Here is a 9,230-nt window from a genome sequence, read left to right on the forward strand (position 1 = left end):
ACCTCAGCAAAAAAGCAGGGCATGTCATGCTGAAGACACCAGAGTACAATAAATTTACAGTTTAAGTTGAAAGTTATGTAAGTTAATATGGAGACCCAACTCACAATTTCCAGAATAAAAAAATAAAAAATAAAAAACAGGCCCACACATTCATATAAAGCAAAACAGGATGACAACCCTTTTAGCAGAAAAACCCAAAGGTAAAAGAGGAAGAAATCTCAGGAAAGACCACAGAGGGAGCTGCTTCCTGGACCAAATCCAAAATCAAAATGCACATATTTAAACCATAGTTAAAATTCCATGACAACATACCAGGAGTACTGCAAATATAGCAAAGTTAGCACAACTAATTTTATGTGTGCATATTTTGAAGTCAGCAAGCTAAATAAAATGAAAAAGAGAATCCTCTATTGCAACAGTATGACTCCCATTACATTAACAAAAACTGCTTTAGGTGGAATTGAGAAAGGAAACAACCGACAGCTGCATCACCGAGCACTGACATTGTGCTGCCATCCTTATTCTGCAGTCCTTATTCCATTTACACATAAGCCTAATGACAGTAAAATAAAGTAAACCTGCATGTATGACAAGGGCTATATGTATTGTTCATGCACTTTATCTGAGATAACATGAAATAAAAAAGTTTTTGTTTTTTTTTTACTGGAAAACTGTTCACTTACCATTATCATGAAGATTCCACAGTCAATGCCATAATGTTGTCGAGGGAGCCCCTTTTAAAAATAAATAAAAAGTAATCAAGTTTAATGAACCACAAACTAGCTTAGAGATGTGTGTAAGTGTGATGGGGTCTTGCCTGGTGATTGGAGAGTGTTCAGGTTGTAAGGTTGAAGTGAGAAATAGTCAAAGTAGTAATAGCCCAAGTTGTGACAAACCAATAATTTAAAAAGTGACATGCAGATAAATGTCTTTGCAAATGATTTTTACCTTAACATCCAGGCCAGTTAATTCGGTCAATGGTCCCGAGACAATGTGCTGTGCAACAGACCTGATAAAAACAAAAACAAAGCATCAGTAACTAACAACTACTGGAACAGACACAAAAAGTTCTGTTGAGGAACTGCAGAACATTTCAGTCTTAGGAACACGACTGACAAACAGCTATAGTTCAAACGATCAGAGCAAGTCTTGGGAACACGACTAACAGTAGATCAAACAGTCTGAACAAGGCTGGGGAACACGCCTCCCAGTAAACATCTTTCTTTAGAAACCTTATGATGCTTCGGGAAGGTCCGTGAGTAAAGCCTTGTCCTCTCTCTGAATATTGGGAATCCAGGAACAAAATCTCTCTTTTAAGTGGCTTAATAACCTACAGGGAAAGTAGTCTTGGAAATGAGTCAACAAGTCTTCACCATTACTCAAAAGATCCAAGTCAATGGCAGATTACAATAGGTTAAAAAAAGAGGACCTACAACTAAATGTGTTTATTTCAGTATAATTAGTCCCATCCTCATAGTGTCTTTTGGAATAATATCTAATAAATTCCACTTACACACAGCAGATAGTTCCCTGGGTCCATAGGGGGAAAATCAGGCATCTTTCTTTTGGGATCCACTTAAACAAGAAAGAGTGTATTGCAACTTTGCGTTAATTTTGATTAGCTATTTCAACTCTGCCTGAGAATGCTAGCAAAACTCTTTCTATCTTTTATCTTTAATTTCATCTACTTTGAGAAGAGCTTTCTTTTTTCTTTGTTTTTTTCTTTTTTTTTTAAATCTTTATTTTACATGATCTTTATTTAAATTTGTAATGAACATTTGAAGCACCTTTTTCTTTTTTTGCATTTTTAGTCATGTTGTTCATGACCTTGACGTGTTTTTTATCTTGTTGTGTGAATGCAAATCTCACTTTGAAAAGTGTTTGTTAAGATATAAGGATTTATCCACTTGAATGTATTGTGGTTACTTTACTGGAAGAGAGAGGATAGGGTCACAGAATGAGTGGGCAGGAGCCAAGTTTGGTGGAATATGGAGACTCTACAATGTAAACATCTTTTCCCTGTGGTAGACATCTCTATCAATAATATTTACAGGACCGTTTTTCAATCTGAATGTGTCACATATATCTTGTATATACCGACACACACGCACCTGATGCTGAATTATTTCCTTGATAGATCCTGAAACAAAAAGCATTTCTCCCATTTGTAAATACAACACTTTTTTATACCACTTTCCATAAAAAGTTAAATTAGCTTCAAAAGTAAACACTAAAAATGTTCCGCACTCACTGAATCCATTTCCGTTCTTACTCCCAGGGTTACAAAGTTCTCTCAGGTGGCCGCCTTGACCATCTTTATTGATTTTTTCCTTCATCGGTCTGTCCTCATCCAGTACATAATTGACCTACACATACACAGATTAACAAAGAAATGCAGCAGTTTCAAATGTGAAATGTGAATTTAAAACTGCTCTATGGCCTAAAATCAGCTGGTGCCCTATAAACTTTTAAGCTCTACACTTCAAGAACTTCACCAATACAACTAATGGCACAATATTGTCCAATAATAAATCTTTGTGACAAACAGTACGCCACATTACCACGTTTGTCTTGGGTGATGATGCAATAGTAGTCCATGAGGCGCGCGACAGGAGCCTGAGGTTTGTTGTCATAGTCCATAGCCTCAACATTGCTCACCAGCAGTGGCTTCCATGTCCCCACATCTGTGGACATCCGCATGCAACTGCAAGACAGTGACAGTTCTAAGCATTTGACCATGATAAGACATAAAAAAAATATTTAGAATGACGTAGCACACATTTAAACAATGGTTTCCTTCAGTGGGATGTTTTTGGTGAATGGTAAGTTCCCTAAATGCAGATATTTTAGTTATAGTTATTTACGTAAGGAGAAATGATAGATGGTTTTCAGAATAGATCTTAAATGTAAATGTATTAAAATAATGAATCCGAATTATAAATACCCAAAATGGCTTTTCCATAGGCTCAAGGTGATATCTCCACGAGAAACTGTATTAAAGTCCTCCAGTGCTTCTGGTTAACTCGCTCTTGTAGTGCGAGGTAAAATGTACCATCAGGAAGATGTGGGGGTTGCTGGGAGGAGAGTCATGAATAGTGTTTCTTCGCATGGCCAGAGAACAGCGGCTCCGCTGTCTGAGTGACCACCCACATAGCTCCAGCCAACAGGCCCAATACCAATGCCCTCTCAGAGCATCCGTTGCATCTCTGGTGTGTATACTGATGAAACGTGTCAGACAGGCATAGGGCTCGGCGGAAAAACCAGTGTGCAGGATGGCCATGAAGAAGTGGGGTGGGGGGTTGGTGTCAACCTGCAACCATGGCAAAGTGCTTGTGTCAGTTCCCTCTCTGAGGCAGATTCAAGATAGATGACAATTTTTGGAAAACAATTTAATGAAAACAACATAACTACACTGTCTGGTTCCCTTAGGTTGGTATGAGTCACTAATCCTCGAGCAAAATCATAGATGACAATGTTTGGGAAATGTTGGAATGACAGCAACATATCTGCATAATCACGTGGGCTTTCAGCTCTTATGTTGAATTTGACTGAGTTCACAATGCCACAAGGACACATGATAACTGCCCAGCCACCTTGAAATGGAAATACACACGATTAGCATGGCCATTAACCTAGCTGTCTTCAGGTACACGTATAGACTCATACTGACAGGTTAAATATTTGCTTGGATCATTACATAGATTATGGAACAACATATAGTTAGGGCACTTACCAGATGCTCCCCAAACTTTTTGAAACACTTTGTTATAAGTGCTCCTTGTTTTCATCTCCTCCCTCAAATGGAGGAGAAGATCCATTTTTGAGCCCTTTGAATCCACACCACATTCTTTAACAAGTTTTCTCAAGGCATCAACCTGTGAAAAAATGTAGATGCAACAACAACCATTACTTACAAAGCAGGATAGATTATCATCACAAATTAAAATTCTTGCTTTTAGTTAATAACCAAACTTGGAAGCAGTTTCAAAAACATCCAGCAGATTATAGACATCCGGTACATTTATTGAAAACCCACCTTTTTAAAATTGCTTATGTTTAAGTGTCATTAAAATGTTAAAATTGACCTTTAAGTTCATTAGTTCACTTGACAGTCGTTCTTCTGTGACGTCAATGTCCACATGTTCTGCAACAGACTTCTTTGCGGTAACTTTGGCATACTCAGTGTTGAGTATTTTATTGCTGGTTCTGGTGAGAGGGCCAATCCATCGTGCCCATTTTGAATAGGAAGGTGAAACTTTAAATGGATTCCCATGGTTACCTTTTTAGATGAAAAACAAAAGTTTTCTTAAATGTTATTGCACTTAATAGATTATGGCAGTTAAAATAATATAAAAAATTATCCATGGCACTAGAAAAGCATGCACACAGATAATTACAGGGCATTGTAAACAGAGAGATAGATCTTTTGGAAAACATTTCTAAATATGGCTGCAGGATACTTTTTCATATCTATAACTTACTTTGTAAAAAGCCTCTGCAAATAATTTCTTGGTCAACAGATTGCCAGAATTCTTCAAAATCAACGTGACCATCAAACTGTGGTGGGGGATCCTCAATATCACTCACTGTAAGACATTTTGCTCAAAATCAGTGTTGAACTATTCATGTTCTAACTATTCCGGGGTGCGTTTCCCAAAACCATATTTGCTAACTAAGTTAGCAACTTTGTTGGTTGCAATGCAATTTCCCATTGCCAACCAACTAAGTTGCTAACAGGTTAGCAACTATGGTTTTGGGAAACGCACCCCAGTATGTTTTTTTTAGCTTACAGTATGTATAGGTAAACATGCTGGTAATCAAAATCAAAAGGTTTGTCACGTGTAGACAGCATAAAGGAAGTAAATGATTTTCATTTTTGGGTAAACTATCTCTTTAATTAGGATGATACACACTTTAAATTTCAATCACACTGGACACAGCCACTTAACGTGCTAGAATTAAATGGGTAAATAATAATATGTAAAAAATAGTCTTTTCAAAACAACATGTGCTTTAAATACATATATATATGTTAATTTCATTTAGTTTAGTGTCATTCAGTGTAGACCTGTAGTAATAGATATTTATTGCATTATGTGCTCTTTACAGGTGCAGAAATGAAATACTCCCAAGCAAAGAACTTACTGGACTAAGAAATGTGGAAAGACTCAGCTGCACAATGACTCACAATGACAACAAGAACTGTATCCACTGATTACTTTAAATGATTCATAGTACAGTTAGGTAAATTCTTGAAAATTATGTTACCAGTCCAATGTTTAAGTCCAAAACTTTCCATTTACCAATGTTTACCGTTATTTATTAAATGTTACCTCCCAGTGTACATATAAATCCTTACTCCAGTAAATGCGATGGTAATTTGTGCAATGGTTAATCTTTATCGACACATTAGTGTATAAGGCTGTTTTTTTTGCTGGATTGCTGTTTTTGTATTAAATTTCCCCATCCACTTGGTCGCTAGTTATTAAATGGTTAAAATGGCTTTCATAATAATTAGATGTTTATAGATTATTCATGTTTTTAGTGTATTGAATATCCTATATAAAGAAAAAAGTAACGTTTTTGTCTAGTAACGTAACACTATCAATTTTAAATGAAACTATTAAATGAACATACAGTAGATATAGAAATGAAACTGGGCTAAGTCTGGTAGTCTGGCGAGCGTTTAGATGTTCTTCATAACTCCCATACCTTTTGCTGGAACCACCGCTTCCAAATCCATGTTACTCCTGTCCTCCCGATTCTTAGTATCATCAGGATAGATCTGTGGAAAGTTCTTTATATCCTTCTCTGAAAACCTACTGTACTCATTAAACACACCTCAATAATCAGCCTCTCTTTCTTCTTCCGTTTGATCTCGAAAAGATACCACACCTACCCTCAGGACTAATAAAAAGCCTTCCATGGAGCTATGCCGAAATATGCTACTGTAGACTAAACTTCATAGCAAAGACCCCAAAGCACTTTTGGCCACATGCATTTCCCAGCTACCAAAATTGTCCTTCTTACTCCTATTCTCTCAGCATTCCCTGAACACATCTTTTATGGGTGCAAATAATTCATTTCCCTGGCAATTAGTCCCAGTACTTTGCTATCAATGCCTCCTCCTCAATACCAGTGGGCATTTCTCCCTTTGTACTTGTTTGCCGCAACTGGCGAACTTTCTAAAAGGCCCACTGCACACTTTCAATGCCTGTGCCTAAATTAGATCTAATTTCTTTCTAAGAGATACCTGCTGCTGAAATATACACTATCTACCATGGTCGCCCCATCGTAGATCTTATCATAGCCAAAGAAATCTTTTTCAATCACGGCCAACTGCCCCTCATTCTCTACCATCAAGCATCTCCTAACAGTTATTTTTTTTTTTTTGCTTTTCTCTGTATTCTTATAATATGATCTGCCCATGTCAAACAAGAATCAAACAGGCCCACTAAAAATGTAAAACTTTCCTTTTCGGGTCTTTAACTATACAGCCTGCTTTTCAATCTTTCATCAACCCTTTAGAGGGCGTAGCGTTGGAACTTGGGCAGAGACATCTCAAAACAGAGATTATAATGCGGCAAGAGGGCCACTTGTATAGACACAAAAAATATGACAATATTTTCCCTGAGATTAACCGTTTAAATTGAAGTGTACATATTCATTTTTCATACAGTGATATTTGTTTCTGGAGATGATAAATTTATTAAAACCTAACCTTCCTTTGCATTCTTGGCTTTTTATCTGGTATTTACTTTTAAGCCCTCCTATTATCCAAAGGTGTCAATTTGACCCCAGGGCTCTTTTAGCTGAATAAAACATAACACATTAAAAAATTTTACACACGGTTTTGGTTGTTTTGGGTGAGTATTAGGGTCACGATATCATGCTATAATTTTATTATATTCACTATAATTTTTAGTATATTCAGTAATGATATTTAAAAACATTATCTAACCTAACATAACCATCTAGTATTGTGAGAACCACTGATGGTTCACATGACATGGGGGGGTAGGAGGGAAAACCTAATTCTTCCAGCCCCCCCATGATGCTATCCTGAACGCCCCCATTGTGAAAGGCTATCAGTGGCACCCCCATTATTATCATCAACATCACGGCTGCCAGCTTTTCGCGTGACAAATAACCAACCGCATTTTAAAAACACGCTGAAAAAACAAGCCCAATAATTAGTTGATTATTTAGTATCTATTTTTATTTATGATCAATTTTATTTACCATTCATGAGCGATGGGAGGTGAGTACTGTACGCACTATCCCTCCAACCTCTCAAATCGCCAATCACCTGTGCCAGAATAGATTGTAGAGATGGAAAGGAGAAAGAGACAAGAGCTTAAGGGAGCTGTCACATAGCCACATATTTATAGCCTAATAAATACCACACCAACTCAAAAGTTTGGAACAGAACGTTTTTAATGTTTTTTAAGGAGTTTCGTATGCTATATCAGGCTGCATTATTTGAGCAAAATACAGAGAAAAAATCGAAGACCTTCAAAGTTATTATGTAAATAAAATTTTTCTTTTTAATATACATTAAAATCTATTTTCTCTGTGATGCAAAGCTGAACTTTTCAGCTCTGCAGTCTCAGTGTCACAGACTTTCAGAATCATTGTAATATGTGATTTATTATCAGTGCTGGGAAACTTGTTGTGCTGATTAATATTTTTTTGGAACATGTGATACTTTGTACTTTGATGATAAAACGTTAAAAAAGAAGAACATTAATTTAAAATATAAATCTTTTTCTACAACATGCACTACCTTCAAAAGTGTGGGGTCAGTAAATTTTTTATCTCTTTCTTTTTTGAAAGAAATGAAAACTGTATTCAGAAAAGGATGTGTTCAAGTTGTTAGAAGTGCTAGCAAAGATTATATTGTTAGAAAGAATTTCTATTTTGAAATAAATGCTGTCTTTTTAAACTGTATCGCAAAAAAGTATCACAGTTTTCAAAAAATATTTGGCAAGCAAAACTGTTGCACAATGATACTTCTAATAATAAATCAGCATATTAGATTGATTTCTGAAGGATCATGTGACACGTTATACTGCAGTAATGGCTGATGGAAATTCAGCTTTGCATCACAGAAATAAATTATATTTCAAAGGATATAAAAATAGAAACCTTTATTTTATATTGTAATAACATTTTGCAAGATTACTGAATTTTTCTGTATTTTTGATCAAATAAATGCAGCCTTGATGAGCTTTAGAGACTTCTTTAAAAAACTCTTACTGATCCCAAACTTTTGACCGGTAGTGTATATTCTAACCAAACATATACTGTTAGTATGAGTATAGGCCTACTTGTTTTTATTATAGACCTTGATAATTAATACGTACAAATACGTTGTAAAAAAATTTACCTTTAAAAAGAAAGTCATCCATCTACTACAGTATATCATCGCTTGGATTACAGCGTCACATTCCTTCCTGTGGAGCGTCCATTTCTTCCTCCAAGGAGGGGGATTGGGGGCAGAATGTTTTGATGAATTACGATACAGCACTTATCTTATCAGGGGCGAACTTAGTTATTTGGGGCCTAAGCAAATTCTTCAGGTATGGGCCCCGTCAACACAATAACTAGTGATCTTTCCGTTAACTATATTTTTGCCTCTCGCTGCTATTGAATAGTTTCATTTACGTCCTTCACCACTAAAGAAATAATTAGTCAACTTGATGCTGTTCTACAGCCACATAGGCTTGATTTTTTTTGCAGATCATCATTCACCAGTTTCATTCATCTTACAAGCATTCCGTTAATCATGAAGCAGTCTCAACTGCCAAAAATTTGACTCTCTCCAGAACACAATACACACTGTATCACGGTTCACTACTGGAAGGAATGAGGGAATTACAAACAATAGAGTCTTTAATCCTCCAAATAACTGGACCAGGAACAGGCGGAAACACACTAGCACATGGGTAATTTTCAAAACCAAGACCTAGACACTGAACAAACCCAGGGCTTAATAACAGTAACTAATAGAATGATTATGAACCAAGGAACACTAATCCACTTCAATGGTACACAGAAAAGAAATCTGGCATAATCACCATGGGAGAAACATCTAAGTAATGGTTAGAACATGGTAGAAAAACACAAGACATGAAACACAATACTGACACACTGGAGCTTACCCACTAGGTGTGTTGCCATACAGAGGGGGGCCCCCTGATTCCCGCAGGGCCCCTAAGCACCGCTTC

At 36.5% G+C, this 9,230-nt stretch overlaps 2 long non-coding RNA genes across 2 annotated transcripts; both read right to left on the bottom strand.

The window, feature by feature from the left end:
• Window positions 1-296: 296 nt before the first annotated feature.
• LOC122147957 lies at window positions 297-1,395 on the bottom strand. The gene is made up of 3 exons (XR_006161936.1): window positions 949-1,395; window positions 684-734; window positions 297-320 (listed from the first exon to the last, which is right to left on the bottom strand). It is a non-coding gene; the product is annotated as an uncharacterized LOC122147957 (long non-coding RNA).
• A 2,023-nt stretch (window positions 1,396-3,418) lies between these two features.
• LOC122147956 lies at window positions 3,419-4,213 on the bottom strand. The gene is made up of 3 exons (XR_006161935.1): window positions 4,086-4,213; window positions 3,734-3,875; window positions 3,419-3,593 (listed from the first exon to the last, which is right to left on the bottom strand). It is a non-coding gene; the product is annotated as an uncharacterized LOC122147956 (long non-coding RNA).
• Between the last annotated feature and the right edge of the window lie 5,017 nt (window positions 4,214-9,230).

Source organism: Cyprinus carpio, chromosome A16 (genome assembly GCF_018340385.1).
Source record: "Cyprinus carpio isolate SPL01 chromosome A16, ASM1834038v1, whole genome shotgun sequence".
Classification (NCBI taxonomy): Eukaryota; Metazoa; Chordata; class Actinopteri; order Cypriniformes; family Cyprinidae; genus Cyprinus; species Cyprinus carpio.